Below are 18,005 nucleotides of genomic sequence, written 5' to 3' on the forward strand. Positions count from 1 at the left end.
AATAATTATTATTATTATTATAATAATTATTATTATTATCATAATAATAACAATTATTATTATCATCATTATTATTAGCATCATCATTATTATAACAATAATTATAAAATAGTAATTACAATAATAATAATGTTATTATTACCATTATCATTACCAATAATAATAACAATAACAACGACAACAATAACCATACTAAACAATAATAATAATAATAGTAATAGCAACAACAATAATAATAACAATAATAACCAAAATATAATTTCCACAAAAAACAAAAACGCACAAGCACACTCCATTATATCTGTCAATCAAATAATCAAGTTCACCAATATCACCATCACTTAAAAAAACGAAAGCTTTAGCCGTAATATTAGTAACTGGGTAGAGCAAGTTTTATGAGAAGCTGCTTTAGTAATTATATTAACAGAGACCTACTCTCATAAATATTAACGCGACGCTAATAAAATGTAAAATGTCATTATGCCATCTGCTCTTCGCCAAATTCATTTCATTGTCGCTATTAGTATACCATATTAGTATCAAGAATGAAACAATGCGGATCTCTAACATCGTGTGGATATAGTAGTAGTGGTTATAGTGTTAATAAAACTGACGGTGGTGACGATGATGTTGACGATGATGGTGATGATGATTACAGTAACAATAATTAATATTAATATAATTACTGTTAATAGTAATATATAGTAGTGGTTTTAGTAACAGTAGTGTAGTAGTAGTAATGGCAAACTAACATTGACTCATAACACGCACACCGCAATCCTCTCGCTGGAGAATGCCGGTCGCCTCCCTTACACTTAGCGCGTCCTATTGAAATCCCTCCGAATCTCCGCAAACCTGTAGTTCAGATCTCCCTCCCTCCGCCCTCCCTCTCTCCCTCTTTCCCTCATTTTCCTGTCGTTTTTCCCTCTCCCTCCGACGGATGAGGGAAAAGGAACGGGCATTAATATCGCCATCGCGAGGCCACCCTCGACGATGTGAGGTGTTGGGCCAAAGGGAGAGGGAGGGGGTAGGGGAGGGGCCTAAGGGAGGAAAGAGGGGGGGAGGGGGTCTTAGGGCATACAGGGGGAGGGGATTCCCGGTAGCTCCCTGGCCGCCGCCACCGGTCCCACGGTAAAACGGTTGCCAATATTACCTGTCGAAGCTATTCAGGTTTTCATAACGCCGCTCCTCTCCGACCTTCCGAGGATAGAAGAACGCGCCACTGCCTCCTCCCTCCCTCTTACCCTCCCCCCCCCCCTTGAACCTCCTCCCTATTCTCCTTTTCCTCTTTTCTGAACCCGTGCTTTCTTACCCCCACCGCCGCCGCCTCCTCCTCCTCTTTTTCCTTCCAAGACCTTCCCCGAAGCCCCCCCCCCCCCCCTCCGCGGCGGGCATGCACACGGCCGCACGTGGGACCGACTCCTTCGCCCGATCGCGACCCGAGACCCCGCTCCAACGACATCCGCGCGCACCGTCGGGCAAGCACTGCCTTCAGCGAGGAGATCGGGGCAAGGTGATCTCAGTAGCGAGACCGCGGCAAGGTGTTCCTAGAAGCAGGACCGGGTAAGGTGGCCCCAGAATCGAGAACGGGGCAAGGGTCCCCGTTAGAGAGACCGAGTAAGACGTTCCCCGCCTCGAGACCGGGCCAGACGTCCTTCTGCAGCGAGGCCGGCCTAGGTGTTCTCCGACAGCGAGACCGAACAAGGTGCCCCCAGTCTCCAACGGGTCAAGACGTCCCCCAACAGCGACACCGAGCAAGATGTTCCCAGTAGCGGGGGCCGGACGAACGAACGTTGCGCGATCCCCATTTAAACGGCGCCCGGCCCCTCGCCCGTTTGCCCGCTCGCCTGCCCGCCGCTGCGCCCTGTAACGGCCGCCGCCTCGCGCCTTTTGTTGTCCTGCCCGCCAACTCCGCCAGCGAGGGAGGACGTTTTAAAAAGCTCTCGGGGCAACTCGCTTTTAAAAACACGGAGAAAGAGGAAAGTAAATACATAAAAACGTTCGTGTCATATTCACTACGACGTTATCATTTTTCTATATAATTTAATGACGCATTTCTTTCATCCCTCGGACCCACGCTCTCCACCGGACGCCATGCACGGACTGCTGCATAAAATATACACATGCCGGCTATAAATACGATGAACAGATATATTCAAAGTTGGACGGCGACACTCTACAGCCATAGTCCAAAAATAATAAGAAGAACGAATACGTACAATACGAAATAATCACGCGACAGCCGTGGAAATCGTCACGTTTACCGCCCTCACATCAAAACAACACAAACAAAAGCGCATCTAACGAGAGGTTAACAGCACAACATAACACCAGCTTCTCCCCATGAATGACATGGGAAAAAAGCGATCGGCGATCCCCACGGCGTCGTTGAAGGAGGCCCTTTAAATCCCGAAATCGCCGAACGGTTCCCATGACAACCTGTCGCGCCACGCAAGGAATGCCGGCCTCTTCGGACGCCGCCGCCGCCGCCGCTCTTTCGCAAATCGTGCAGTACTTACGGCTGTAATTGCCCCCAGCCCCCTTCTGCCCCACCTCCTGGATCGAAGGAGGGCGCCGGACTCTAACCTGCGACGCAAACAAGCCAGCGAGCGTGCTCCCCCCTTCCTTCCAACGCCATCATCCTCCCCCCCCCGCCCTCCCCCTCCCCGCCTGCAGTGTTTGCTTGGCGTCCATAAGCATGTTTTATTGCATCCACTTGGCGGAAGTCGGAATGCGTGGAATCCCGAGGCTTTTCTGCCTTCGTTGGCGCTCGCGGGAGACCGCTCCAGGCCGGGCCGGCGTCGCCAGGTTGGCCGGCCGCTCATAACTGACATTAGCGTGACTGCGGGGGATAGGGAGAGGGGAGAGTGGGGGGAGTGGGGAGAAAGGGGGCGCCCTGACACAGGTTCGGATTCGGTTGAGTTGTCTCGTCTCTGAACTTTTGCCAGCCAGAAAGCAAGCTTCGAATCGATCTTGCCTGAAGGTTACGCGCGCACAGAATGACAAAAGAATTCGTGATTTCGCCGGAATTCGAACTATGCGCACATTGCTTCCCAGTCTTACACCACCGCCGCCGTCACCGCCGCCGCCGTCGCCGTCGTCGTCTTCGTCGTCTTCTTCGTCGTCGTCGTCGCCTTCGCCGCCGCCGCCGCCGCCGCCCGCGTCTCGTGCAATATGTGCTGTTCTCCAGCCACCCGCCCTGCCGCATGTAGCGCCCGCCGTTCAGTCTGGCGAGGGCGAACGTTTGGCCAATCAACTGTTACCACACCCGACATAACCGTCCAATATTCCCGAATCAATTCCCTCACCCATAACCCCCCTCCCCTTCCCCCTAGCCCAACCCGCCCCTTCATTAACCCACCCACCTAAACTAGTGACGCATAATACGATGCAGTTAAGCCAGGTGGGGGAGCTAAACAGCCATGGGGAGAGGGAGAGAACTAGAAGGAGAGGAAGAGGAAAAGGGGGGGAGAGTGGGGAGAAAGAAATAAGGGAGAGGGAGAGGGAGAGGGAGAGGGAGAGGGAGAGGGAGAGAGAGAGGGAGAGGGAGAGAGAGAGAGAGAGAGAGAGAGAGAGAGAGAGAGAGAGAGAGAGAGAGAGAGAGAGAGAGAGAGAGAGAGACAGAGACAGAGACAGAGACAGAGACAGAGACAGAGACAGAGACAGAGACAGAGATAGAGATAGAGATAGAGATAGAGATAGAGATAGAGACAGACAGAGACAGAGACAGTGAGAGACAGAGACAGTGAGAGTCAGAGAGAGAAACAGAGACAGCGAGAGAGAGAGAGACAAAGCGACGGAGCGAGACCAGCGCAAGTGTTTATCCATTAGCCAAGCCAGAGCGGTGCAGGGTTGCGTCACCGGCATCCTTGAGTGGTACATCAGCGGCGGCAACACAGACCCGACCCCGCTACCCGCTCCGACTCTGCCGCTACCCGTTGTCGCCTCCGCCCGCCGTCAATTCCTGCCACCTCGCGCCCTTCGTTCCTCCAACTACGTTTAAATGCGCGACGCCCTTGGATAAAAAAAAGGAAAAAAAACAAAGAGAACAGCGAAGAGTGATTCATACTCTCGCCAGCCTTTCCGCACTGCCGGCCGCCGTGATCTCGCTCTCATTCCGGCCGCCGCACTCACTCGCACATTTTACGCTTACATATCCTCGTCAAAGGAAAAACTTAAAATAAGTATATAGCGTTCAGTGTACAATGGTTTCGATTTCCCTACGGCTGTAATGCCATTTTATGTAGGGATAAATGCAGAGCGACGGTTAGATCGCCTGTCCACGAAAAACAAAATCGAATCGCGCCAATCATCACTATCCTCTCCGTGTTTCTTACCTCGCTTTCTTTCTTCCTCTTCCCTTCTCCTTTCTCCACCCCACACCTTTCAGACGACACCACGCTGCTCACCCCCCCCCCCCCCCCCCTCCGATACACCTTAACCACCCTCGCGTATACCTGACCGCCTGGATAAACCGCTACACGACTATCATCCCCGCTAAACCTAGCATGACATCGCTACTTACACGTTGCCGAATCGAGAAACGTCATTCCTTCCCGACGCCAATCCGCAATAAGACAATTCCTTCCCTACATTTATCAACAAAGCACGAATAAAGAAAATAAAAAAATAAAAACATTCTCCCCACAACTACTTAGCGACTAGGCGCTCTTTCGCTACGCCGAGACCATCTCTCCCTTCATCCTTTCTCGCCGCAACTCCCTGGCGACAAATCGCTCTTTCACTACATTGAGACCACCGCTATCTACCTACCGTCCCGCTCGTTACAACAACTACCGCCGCTACCGACCAATATCCCCCCCCGCGACCGCTACACTTAAGCAACAAAGCGCTCTTTCGCTCCCTTCCTTCCTATCCGCCCGCCCGCTACTCTCCTTCATTAAAACTTTTACAGCACCGCCGACCTCCGTACTATGCCGAGGACGTAAGCGCTATTCCCTCAACAGACGCTATTTTATCGCCGTTTTTCTTCGTCAATCGGCCATATACTCTTTCCGTTTGGATAAGATCGGCCAGCCCGCCATATGATCCCCGGCGCGGGAAGAATAACATGAATAATTGAGTTACCTAACGTTTCTTTTTTCTCTCTCTCTCTCTCTCCTTTGTGTGTCTTGGTCCTCTCGTGTTTCTTTTCATTATTCTGATTCCTTGGAGAGATTTTTATTGTCAATAATATATTTACGATTACTTTTGTTAGAGTCATATTTACTGTTACGATGATTATCATTATTATCACCATCATTATAATCATTTTAAAATTATTATAATTGTATCTCATAATACTCATAATTATCATTATCATCACCATCATTATCATTTTATTATTATTATACTTTTATCTCATAATACTCATCATTATCATTATTACTATTCTCGCCATAATTGTTACTACATATGTTGTAAATTATCACAAATATGAGCTGACACTAATATTAAAAACAATTTAAATATTTTGCTGAAACATTAACGTTACGACTACTAATAATATCAGAAAATGATAAAAGAATAACAAAATAATAAATTACAGCATAATGACAACTTATTACTGCTAGTACTAGTACTACTACAGCAACTAATAATACTAATGATAATAATAATAATAATAATAATAATAATAATAATGAAAATAGTAAGAAAATTATAAGAATTGTAATAATAGAAATTAGTAAATTCAATAACAATAATTATTATTATTTCTAATAAATAATAATAAATACATCAATGATAATAATAATGATAATAATAATAACAACAATAATAATAATAATAAAAATAATAATAATAATGTAAATTTCCTATAAAAATAATAATAATAATGTAAATTTCCTATAAAAATAATAATAATAATGTAAATTTCCTATAAAAATAATAATAATAATGTAAATTTCCTATAAAAATAATAACGAACTCTCATAATGCCACAATAAGGCCATAAAAAAATTAAGTAGACCTCAGTAGCCCCCCCCCCCCCCCGCTATCCGCGTTCCCCGATAGATAACAGGTAGACGGAGCGGTCACCAGGCTACCAGTCTATTACCATCAGCCTAGCGGACACCACTAATTTACCTATGAAATCTACCGGCGAAATCTACTCATGTAGGCCTAATCTCCCGGCGAAATCTACCCTCGTAGGCGTAGGCTAATCTACCGAGGAGATACCACACAGCAAACAACGATAAAATTCACGCGAAATGATACGTTTGTAACATCCAAACAAGTGTGTGTGTGAGCTTTTGAGAAACGATAATAAAAATAACAATCTGTTGATTCCCCGAAATCGCGTATTGCGCAGTCATACGCTCGAGAATAACACATAAATAATGTCAATAGAATATTTTAAATAAGGATCTTTCTTTTGTCGCCGTGTCTCCCCGTTAACTGCGGCGGAGAACCCGAGCTGATCTCCGCCGAGTCGCATCGCAAATCAGGTACGGGCTTGTAGAGTGCGAGTGCGTTTACTGTTGTTTGCGTGTGCGTGTGTATGCGACCTGGTCCCTCTAGAAATGGCGTTCACACCTTGTCGAATTTATGAATTTCATATACTACTGACTTCGTTGTGTTGGCTGAAATGTCAATTTTATGTTGGCATTGGGAGGGAAAGAGGGGGGGGGGGGAGCCCAACACAGCCCTTACTCTCGCTAGCAACAAAACACGAACATCTGAACTGCAAGATCATTATCAGCGGACAAGGCATCGGATATATGAAGCAGAAACACAACATAACACCGTGATATTCATAATAAACAAAAAACAAAATCATAAAACCGCAAAATAATAATCATTTCATATTTTTTTTTACATAGTTTCACCAACATCTATCCAAGAGATGCGAATTTTCTCAGCATGCGCCAATGATTAATCTTGTATCGGCTGACATGATCTCGTTGATAAGACAGATGTTTCCCTCGAAAAGATAAGTGAAATGAAAAATTAAACAAAAACAATAACAATAAGTTATTACGATATCCCATCAGTGACAAAGGAAGCAGCAGTAGTTACTTATCACTGTTGTTGTTGTTATTATCATTATTACTATAATTATCATTTATCATTACTATTATCCTTATGAAGATGATGATGATGGTAATTTTTACAATTACGGTTACAATTACTGTTATTGTTGTTAATATTGTTAATAATAATAACAATAATAATAATATATCAATATGTAATAACATATAATAATATATAATAAATAATACCAATAATCTATTTTGCTGTATGATATTGTATTCCAATCTGGACAACTAGGATGACCTTCCCTCAGCGCACCGCCCAAGTCTTTTGACCTCGTGACCTCGGAGGCAAATACAGCCTCCCTCCCCTACTTGACCTTACCCCTTCCACCCTCCTTCTTTTACCTCCTTCTTTTCACCCACCCTTCTCTCCCTCCCTCTCTTCTCTCTCTTTTTCACCCCTACCTTTCCCCTTCCCCTCCCTCCCCTTCCCCGTACACTAATCCCTCCCTAACACACTCACTGTCCTCTTTCCCTCACCCCCTCCTTCCTCCTTTCTTTCCCTCCCTCCCTCCCTCCCTTCCTCCCTCAACCCCCCCCCCCCCCTCCCTCGCCCACACCACCTGTAAAAGCAGTTTTTTATCAAACGGTCAATCACTGGCGAGGTAAGCGAATCGAGGGTGTGTGCGGGGCAGCGGGGCGTGTGTGCGTGAGTGTCCGTGTTCGTTGGAGGTGGGGGTAAGGAGGGGGGGGGTCTGGGGGTGAGGGTATTCAGCGGGGGGGGGGGGGGGGGGGGGTGGGTGGAGGGAAGATGTAAAAGTGAGTGAGTGAGTGGGTGAGTGGGTGAGTGGGTGAGTGAGTGAGTGAGTGAGTGAGTGAGTGAGTGAGTGTGTGTGTGTGTGTGTGTGTGAGTGAGTGAGTGAGTGAGTGAGTGAGTGAGTGAGTGAGTGAGTGAGTGAGCGAGCGAGCGAGCGCTTGTCCGCGATTGAGCGTAAATGCGAGATTGAGCGTGCGTTCCCGTGAGCGTGACCCGCCCCGTACAACATGTAAATGCGTTCAGGGGTGAAGAGGCTGGGCGTGTGAGAGAGGACCCAGATAGAGCCATATTCTCCTCGCGTGGGCGTCATCGCGGGCGGTTTAAATCAAGAAAGCGGAAAACACTCACCTTCGGCCCCGATCCCGCCTCCCCCATCACCCCCTCCCCCTTCACCCCCTCCCCCTACACCCCCTCCCCATCCAGATGACTCAGATAACCCCCCAACCCTCCCACCCCCATCCTACCCGCCCCCACTCCCCCCCTTTCTTATCTCACTCTCATCTCTTACTGTTTATTTCGGTCCCGGCTCATTTCCATAATTCCGAGAGAGGGAAATGGGGAAAAAAAAACCCAGGATGAATGAATAACAATGAAGAGAAGATCAATTTTTATTCAGACTGAGAGGTGGAGGAGAGGAAGCGAAATCCCGTGTTTTAAGGCCTATTAATGTCTTGTCGAAGAAAAAAAAAAAAAAAACTGCACCGAAGGATATAAAAACAGGTCTCGAAATTTCAATCCCAATGTAAATAATCTTCCTCCCCAACCATTCCTTCCTAATTAATTACCTACATATTACTCATCACTGCTCTATAAATAAAAAAATAGGCACGACAGAAAAGGTGGGCAGGGGGGGGTGGGGAGAAGGCCGCCCCACGAGGTGCTTTGTAGTTTGAGGTGAGAGTAGCAGGTGGTACACTTAACCCCCCTCCCCTTCTTCCCCTCCCCCCGCCGTCCGCACTTCCCCCTGCCCTCCCCGCCTTCATTACATTATAATCGTAGCGCGATGGGGAGATAAAAAAACAATAAAGAATAATGCGTAACAAATGCACGCGTCGAGCCTCGGCGCTCACGGAACAGCCAAGCGTTGGGCGCAAAGCAGCCGATCGCTCTTCGTCGGGAGTCACTTGGCGCGGCCGCGGAGGGCAGGTCGGGCCAGACCCACGCGCGAGGTGACACGGACTCCTCGCCGGGGATGAGCGACGCGCCGGCGACCGCTACATATCGGGAGAGAATCGCGCGGGCATTGGCCACTCGGCGGGCAGGAGCGCCGCGCGGTAAACAGTCACACAGCCATACAAATACCCTTCTATCCCTGGACACCATCCCTGGACACCATCCATGAACGCTTCCTCTGAACACCATCGACGGCGCCGACAATGGCGGCGGTGACGAGAGGGCGACGCGAGAAAGAGAAAGAGGGCGATAGCGAGAGAGAGAGAGAGAGAGAGAGAGAGAGAGAGAGAGAGAGAGAGAGAGAGAGAGAGAGAGAGAGAGAGAGAGAGAGAGAGAGAGAGAGAGAGAGAGAGAGAAGGGGAGGTAAAACAGACAGACACGGCAAGAGAGACAACGCTCGCGCTTGGATAATGAGAAGGATGAGAGCGTAGACCAGGCAGGAATGACGCTGCAAGACTCGGTCCGGGCGAGGGACGGACGGACGCACGCGCCGCGTCCGACGGAGGGTGGGTCGGAGCAAAGCGAAATTGGATGGCATCGCTTACTGGCGCAGGGACAGTAATAGCGATGGTATTAATACTAATAGAAGTAGTAGTAGTAGTAGAAGTAGTAGTAGTAGTAGTAGTAGTAGTAGTAGTAGTAGTAGTAGTAGTAGTAGTAGTAGTAGTAGTAGTAGTAGTAGCAACAGCAGCAGCGGCAGTTGTTGTAGTTGTAATGATGACGATAATGACGATAATGATGATAATGTGATGATAATAATAATAATGTCACCATGATGCAATGAATGTTTAGCTGTCAATCCCAAATAAATGGAAAGCTTGTCGCAAGTCCGGGAAAGCTAACAATAAATGGAAAAAACAGCTCCAAATCCCGCTGGAGGCGAACAAGCCGTCCGGCGGAGACATGATAGAGCCAGCCGGTCCCGGGCCCTCGCCGCTGACTCACACCGGAATGACGCAATACCAAAGCACACCATAAACGAAGAAGTAGAAGAACACAATATAATACAGGGCGAAAGAGAGAAAAAGCCCGGGCCTCGTCTGCTCTTTAACTTTTAATTGCAACAATGCGGTGCATGTTGAGCCCTTGAGTCCACTTTCCGATAAACTTTGGCCTTTCGGAACCAGTCATGCAACCGGAGCATGAACGAGCGACACGCCGATCTGAACTTATCGGGCGTCAGCGCAGAAAACACCGGATCTATTTTTCCTCCTTTTTTTTCTATCTTTTTGACATTTTCCCCGCAAATTGTCTGTGACTTGAGGCCCCCTCGCCGCGTAACGGCCGACTCACTCCCGACGCGACCAGTTATCCGACGGGGGACGCCGACACTCCGGAACCGACGACGAATCTCCTCCCGAACCGGATATCCGAATCGAGTTGAACGATTTGTCCCGCGCCGAATCTCTCGGAATCTCTCGCCCTCTCCCTCTCCCTCTCCCCCTCCCCCCTCCTCTTTCCCCGACGGGCGGAAGATCGGGCGGACGGGCGGACGGAAGTCGGAAATCGAAATCCCTCTCGGAATATCCCAGAATCGATCAGAAAATTCCCACCGACCGATCCCTCATCCCATTACACTTTAAAAATCTCAGTAAAATTACAAATAAACAAATGCGATATGCGATAGTGCCATGACATCACGCGGCGTCACGGAGCCTCATCTCCTGTCGATCTTGAGTGATGCTCTTCCTGAAACACGGACCGGAGGAAAATCAAATACTAAAGAATCATAGTTCGTCCTCACGCCGCGAACCAGGAGGCGAACCGGGAGGCGAACCGGGAAGCGAACCTCATCTACACGAATATATTCCCGACATTCTTTTTTTTTTTTTCCTTATTCTCTTACATCCGAACCTTTCTTCCTCCTTCCCCGAAGCACGAGCGAAAACCCACGGCGAGAATCAGCGAGAATCAGCCGGACCGTTTCTCTCACAAGTTTTCCTCGCCCTGCCTAATCATACCTCCAAGCCAATCATTGTGGTAAAAACCCAAACTTATTTGATATTACAAAAAATCCATCAGCATCTCGAAATCGCCTCCGACCGGCTTGAATTGATACAAGCCATCTCGCGCGGAGTTGCTCGCCAAAATGCGCGAGATCAGGCGAGATGTCAACAACCGTTACTCGCACGCTTGGAGCTTGCTTTTAGACGCGGGGAAAATCTCATAGAATGGGAGAAGATAAGAGGAGAGGAGAGGAGAGGAGAGGAGAGGAGAGGAGAGGAGAGGAGAGGAGAGGAGAGGAGAGGAGAGAAGAGAAGAGAAGAGAAGAGAAGAGAAGACAATACAAGAGAAGACAAGACAAGAGAGAAAGAGAAGAGAGGGAAACAGAAACCGAAAACCAACAAACACACAAACAAACAGTAACAAACAACTAACAAAACCCTAAAAAACAGAAAAAAAAACACAAAAAACCCAGCCCAGACGTCGGCCGCGGACAGAGACCCACCGGGAACAGGGCGGCTGTTGAGGTCAGGTCTCCCCCCCCCCCCCCCATCCCTCTCGACGCGCGACACACTCATTATGGCATTTAATTCCCCGTCACAATTAGGAGGGGAGCGGGGGGGAGGTAGGGAGAGAGGAGGGAGAAAGGAGGGGGAGTGGTGGGGGAGTGGTGGGGGAGTGAGGGAGGATATGAGAGGATATGGGTGGGGGGAGGGGGAGGGTTCCCATTCGGTTCGGCAGCTTTTCCCCTTAGTCCCTCCCTCCCCCATCCCCCCCGCGATAATGACTATATGGCACCGGAACAATACCATTTTATCGCCGCCCCCCCCCCCCCCGCCACACGTGTCTCACCGCACTCGGCTTAGCGTCCACAGCCTCATCTCATCCCATCTCCGGCATCAGTATCCACTCCTCATCCACTTCCCCACCTCCCTCCCCTCTCCTCACCTCCTCCCCCTCTTCACCCCCTCCCTGTCCCTCCTCCCACTCCCTGTCCCTCCCCCTCTTCACCCCCTCCCTGTCCCTCCTCCCCCCTCTTCACCCCCTCCCTGTCCCTCCTCCCCCTCCCCACACCCTCCACCCCCCTCTCCCCTCCTCCCCCCTCCCCTCCCCTCCCCCCCTCCCCTCCCCTCCCCTCTCCTCCATCATCAATCTGTTTCGCGTTGGAAATTGATTGGCGCGCGTGCACTGGGCCAAGCGTTTTCGGTGCGTTTCTAAACCCCGACTTGAAATTAATTAAAAATACATGTTATACCCGAATGATATGAGAGAGAGAGAGAGAGAGAGCTACAAACGCACATGTGGATGCTTTTATGAATTAATCTGGCGCGCGATATATACTGGTTATACTATATGTATATTTATTTTTCTATTTTTTTCCCCCTTTTGTCCCTTCTATAAAAAAAAGTTTTATTAATAAATGTTGCCTGTGATATTGTGTAGTCATCAGGCCGCTTCTTTCTCTATCGAACACATACGATTCAGTATAAAAAGATATTAGACCTTTTATTTGCGCTTTATTTTAAAGGCCTTTTGTATACTAATTCATCTACTGCAATATATTGCTTGCCTTCCTTGCAACACGTGCAACATGTCCGCGACGTGTGCGTTATTTGAACCACCTGCATCAAAGAGAAAGATGCTCTGTCTATACAGAATCAGACAAAGAGAAATGAGAGAGAGAGAGAGAGAGAGAGAGAGAGAGAGAGAGAGAGAGAGAGAGAGAGAGAGAGAGAGAGAGAGAGAGAGAGAGAGAGAGGGGGGAGAGGGGAGAGAGGAAGAGGAAGAGGGAGAGGGGGAGAGAGGGAGGGGGAAGGGGGAGAGAGGAAGAGGGAGAGGGGGAGAGGGGGAGAGAGGGAGGGAGGGAGGGAGGGAGGGAGGGAGGGAGGGAAAGAGAGAGAGAGAGATGCATACACGAACCTTGTGCCATTCCTCACAATTTTTTCCCCAACCCTCTTTCCTCCCCCTCCTTCAACCCTCCCTTCCCCTCCCCCCACTCCACAATCCAAGGTTGTATCGAACTTCGACATTACGTCACGACAAGAGCCTCATACACCAATCATATACGGCCATCCTGCCAACATCTGGACGCTGTCTCTCGCTGTCTATTTGAGGAGACTGATATTCCGACTCTCTCTCTCTCTCTCTCTCTCTCTCTCTCTCTCTCTCTCTCTCTCTCTCTCTCTCTCTCTCTCTCTTTTTTCTCTCTCTCCCCCCTCTCTCTCTCCCCCCCCCTCTCTCTCTCTCTCTCTCTCTCTCTCTCTCTCTCTCTCTCTCTCTCTCTCTCTCTCTCTCTCTCTCTCTCTCATCGACTCGTGGTTGCATATTGAGCGATAATATCGGACTTTTCCTCAATTTGTAAAACCTGGCCGTTGTCAGATCACTCAAGATATGGGGTGGGGGAGGAGGAGGAGGAGGAGGAGGAGGAGGAGGAGGAGGAGGAGGAGGAGGAGGAGGAGGAGGAGGAGGAGGAAAGAGGAAGGAGGAGGAAAGAGGAAGGAGGAGGAAAGAGGAAGGAGAAGACATTCAAGAAGGGAGAGGGAGCGACGGGGAGAAGGAGGGAAAGCGGAGGGGAACGGGAGGCAAAACAAAAAAAAAAGGCACCAGCGTAAGGGGGAAAAACACAGACACACATTAGCAACTAACTCTCTCAACTCGTGCGGTTGTATATAAATGTTTGACGGCGGAATTATGTTGCGTCAACTTTTAAGCGATTTGATTTCCGATCTGAATTAATAATTGCGTTCTAGTTTTTTTTTTTTTTTTATTGGGAGGAGCATGAGGATGGGGATTGGGAGTGGGGGTAAAGAGGAGAGGGGGGGGCGTGGGAGAGGGAGGGAGGGGAGGAAGAGAAGCAGAGGGACGGGGAGGGAAGAGAAGGAGAGGGAGGGGGAAGGAGGGGGAGGGAGATGAAGCGAGGGAGTCAGGGAGAGAGAGAGAGAGAGAGAGAGAGAGAGAGAGAGAGAGAGAGAGAGAGAGAGAGAGAGAGAGAGAGAGAGAGAGAGAGAGAGAGAAGGCGGGGGAGGGGGAGCGAAACAGAACACATTAAAATTTCGCTATCGTCCAAATATCGCCGCCCAGCCCTCCAACACCCAACGGAGGAGCGCCTCTTCGCGATTCCCGCCGTCCATGGAACACAAACGTCGGTGACGTCACTCAGCTCTCTGTGCCGTTGTCCCCTTAATACTGTCCTTGCAAAACGGAACAAATGAACCAAGAAAGTACCATACGCCGTACATAATGAGGAGGATTTAGGGTACAAAGCCATGTGTTAATCCGTCATCGCTTGTGACTGGCGATTATTCTTGTACTGAGCGTCATGTCAGATTTTTTTGTACTTATTGTGTTCACGGAAGACTTCGTTATGTCCTTGTAAGTGTGATTGCGTGTTTCTTGTTCGTTCGTTTGTTCGTCCGTGTGTGCGTGAGTGTGTATGTGTGTGTTTGTGTATGTGTTTGTGTATGTGTGTGTGTGTGTGTGTGTGTGTGTGTGAGTGTGTGTGTGTGTGTGTGTGTGTGTGTGTGTGTGTGTGTGTGTGTGTGTGTGTGTGTGTGTGTGTGTGTGTGTGTGTGACCGCATGAGCGTCTGTCTGTCTCCCCTTTCGTATGTGAGTGTGCGTTCATGTGCGGAAGTTTATAAGAATGAATATTAATACGATTCTTTGACATGCGTATGAGTGAGTGTGTGTTTGTGCGTGCATGTAAGTGTGCGTGCGTGTGCATGTTGTGCGTTTCCCTGCGTATGTGTCTGTTTGTAGCAAGCCAGGGCTCGGCTCCCCCCTCCCTCCCACTAACCCACCCCAGGAGCGCACGTGTGTTTCGCCCGCCCAGCTGCGTCCTCGCCCCATCCCCCTCCCCCACGCCCGCCGCACGTGCAATTCATGTTATCCTACACATTCTACACTCCTCTGCACTTTACGCAATGCCTCCCCCCCCCCCTTCGTAAATTCAGAATAAGGTAATTCTCCCACGACTCGACTGAGCTTCCTTGGGCGGCTCTCACGACTGCCGACCATTCCTTATTCACGCTGGCTCGGAAAAAGGAGGGAGAAGGAGAGTGAGAGGGAGAAGGAGATGGAGGATGGAGGACGGAAGGGAGGGAGGGGGAGAGGGAGAAGGAGATGAAGGGAGGGAAGGAGGGAGGGAGGCAGGAAGGGAGAGTGCGATAGAGGGAGGGAGGGAGGGAGGGAGGGAGGGAGGGAGGGAGGGAGGGAGGGAGGGAGGGAGAGAGGGAGGGAGAGACAGACAGACAGACAGACATACAGACAGACAGAGAGAAAGAGAGAGAGAGAGAGAGAGAGAGAGAGAGTTTCTGCATGTAACACCTTGACTTGACCTAACTTCTCAAGACGTTGCGTAATTGGCTTGCGGTTTCCAGCCTGAGGAACTGTTACGCCTCGCATACCCCCCCCCCCCCCTCCTCATTATTTTTCGAACAAAAACAAACAAATACATAAACAAAAAATCTCCATCCCCTCCGTAGGCCTACCTCCCCGTCTCTCTATCTCACAACATAGGACATTCACCTCCTCCCATCCCTCCAGCCTCCCTCCCTCCCTCCCTCCCTTACTCCAGGACCCTCACCCTCCTCCCCTCCCCCCCTTCCTCCTACCTGTGAACACACCCGCCAGTTCTACTCCACGATATTATTATTTTACAAGATCACCCCTCCCCCCCTCCACATCTCCTCTCTCCCTCCACCCCACCCATCCTTCCCACCCCCCTCCCCATGCCCCTACACCATCCCAGACAGACACACAGATAGACAGACAGACAAACAGACAGACACACCTGCGGCCAGAGAGGTTGCATGCTGGCCCACTCGACGCTGGCAAACACTACCAGGCACAACACACCACCCTCATCATTGCATCTTTTTGCCCCGTGGTGTGCGTGCGTGTGTCCGTTGTCCGTGTGCGTGCGTTGGGGGTTGCGTCCGTGTGCGTTGAAGTAAACGCCCGAGTAGGTGTACATTGTGTGTACACGTATGTGCGGTGAGCATTCGGGCGTGTGCGTTTAGCGTGTGTCCTCGTCTTGCGGTTAACATAACGTGATAAATGTTCACATCACACAGGAGTATAAACTGCATTTAAAGTCAAGGACGAAACTCTGACGATAAGTGTGTGTGTGTGTGTGTGTGTGTGTGTGTGTGTGTGTGTGTGTGTGTGTGTGTGTGTGTGTGTGTGTGTGTGTGTGTGTGTGTGTGTGTGTGTGATTTTGTGCGTGTGACTGCATGAGCGTGTTTGAAATTGCGTGTGACTGCATGAGCGTGTTTGAAATTGCGTGTATGTGCGTGATTACGTGTGTGTGTGTGCGTGCGTGCAACAATTTGTACATGAAGCCTCTTATATTCGTAAAATTGGGGTTCATGGTCCTTAAGGTCTGCGCATATTATTCTATTCACACTAACCATTATCTTTTCAAGTTGCAGACAAGTTTTGCGTTTTGATGAACCGAAGGCGACCATCATATAACATTGTTTATAACTTACAACTGCTCATGACATAAGTCCTGCTGTCCAATGACTGGCATATGAGTGATGTCGATATAAGGACAATAGTTATAATTATAATTATATAATGACAATAGCAATTAAAACATTAATAACGCCTCGCTTGATACTAATAACACAGATGATGGTGATAAAAATGAAATAATAATTTAAAGGCAACATTACAAATAATAAAGGCCATAACAACAGTCTTAAATAAATGAGAATGTACTACAACAAAAGGATAATAATTCAAGGAAATAATTCTCCAAAAAGTGATCAAAGAACAGACAAGAAGAGAGAGAGAGAGAGAGAGAGAGAGAGAGAGGAAGAAAGCGAAAGAGCACAAGACATTTATAAAAATTCGTTTGCCAATAAATTTCCTGATTTTCGCTCGCTCAAAATCGCATTTACTTTCCGGGAAATATTTGCCCAGAAATCACATCAGCTGAAGCACATGTGGCTGAATAACGAATAGGATTTTCTTAATGGGGGCTAAGTATAAATACGTAATAATTTGCGTTCACGAAATTTCGGGGGAAAAAAAAATAAAACTGAACTTAGGGCAAAACAATAAAACATCACATTGTCAACTTACCTGCGAGAAAAAACGCCTCTCGGGGATAGTGTTGGCAGTTCTCGAATCCTGCCAACACTGAACTGTGATTCTAGTGTTTCTTTCCCACACTGTTGGTTATTGTAAAGCCCTTGAAATTACACGAAATACAGCAATAATTTCCACTCCCCCTTGACACCTGAGTCCGTGTCCGTTTGGGTTAACACTGATTCTCAATTAAGATCACTTGTTTCTTTATTTTTTCCTGACAACACGAACGGCCAAAAAGCACCAAAAGTCGGAGATAAATCCAGGACAGTACTTCCCCGTGTGAACGTTGAACGTGAACTGAACTGATCGCGTCTCGTAGTTTGGGTCTACTACTCGATCCGCGATGCCGATTGTTCATTTACCTGTCCGATTTATTTGCCGACAACGCTCTTCCATATTTTACCCCTACTCAAATGCAATAGCATGTATCCATACATATACACTACAGGAAAAAAATAAAATGAATCACGGTCGAAAGGAGAACTTGTAAATATTATGCGTTTGTTCCACATCCGCCACCTCAGTTCCTCCTAGGTTGGGTGGGTGGGGGGGATACGGGTAGGGATGGGGAGGGGCTCGGGGAGGGGGAGACGCACTGGTGACCATCGCAGTCTATTTCTCATAATATAATCCACATTTACTAGGCTGTTTTGTTGTACGTTGTGGATATTACATCAGTCACCGGTGAAGACGAGGAAGGTTGCACACTATGATTTAATGGAGTTAGTGCGACTGGCCTTGACATTTGAGCAAAGGTACAGGCCACAAGAGGAGGGGGTTAGGTCCGTTAATAAGTCGGTCGAGTAGCCGGAGCACATTTACGCCGCACTATTTCTTCTCCCTGGTCCGAATCACCAAACCTACGTCTGGTTGATCCAGATACATCAGTACAATCTATTCAAAACACTCTACAAAGCCTAGTAAAAGCTGAAGCTTTATTAAGCTGAGGGAAAATAGGGGACAGTGCGTCAGAAGGCGAGAGCTGCCAACTCGACCA

The 18,005-nt window shown here is 48.6% G+C and overlaps 1 protein-coding gene across 1 annotated transcript in view; it reads right to left on the bottom strand.

Annotated features, from left to right (window-relative positions):
• LOC125045861 (transcriptional enhancer factor TEF-1-like) overlaps positions 1-17,288 on the bottom strand; it is a gene marked incomplete in the record, with an annotated part of 83,660 nt that extends 66,372 nt beyond the window's left edge. Inside the window, 1 exon segment of the mRNA XM_047643414.1 lies at positions 17,000-17,288.
• Positions 17,289-18,005: the final 717 nt, after the last annotated feature.

Source organism: Penaeus chinensis, chromosome 38 (genome assembly GCF_019202785.1).
Source record: "Penaeus chinensis breed Huanghai No. 1 chromosome 38, ASM1920278v2, whole genome shotgun sequence".
NCBI classification, from domain to species: Eukaryota; Metazoa; Arthropoda; class Malacostraca; order Decapoda; family Penaeidae; genus Penaeus; species Penaeus chinensis.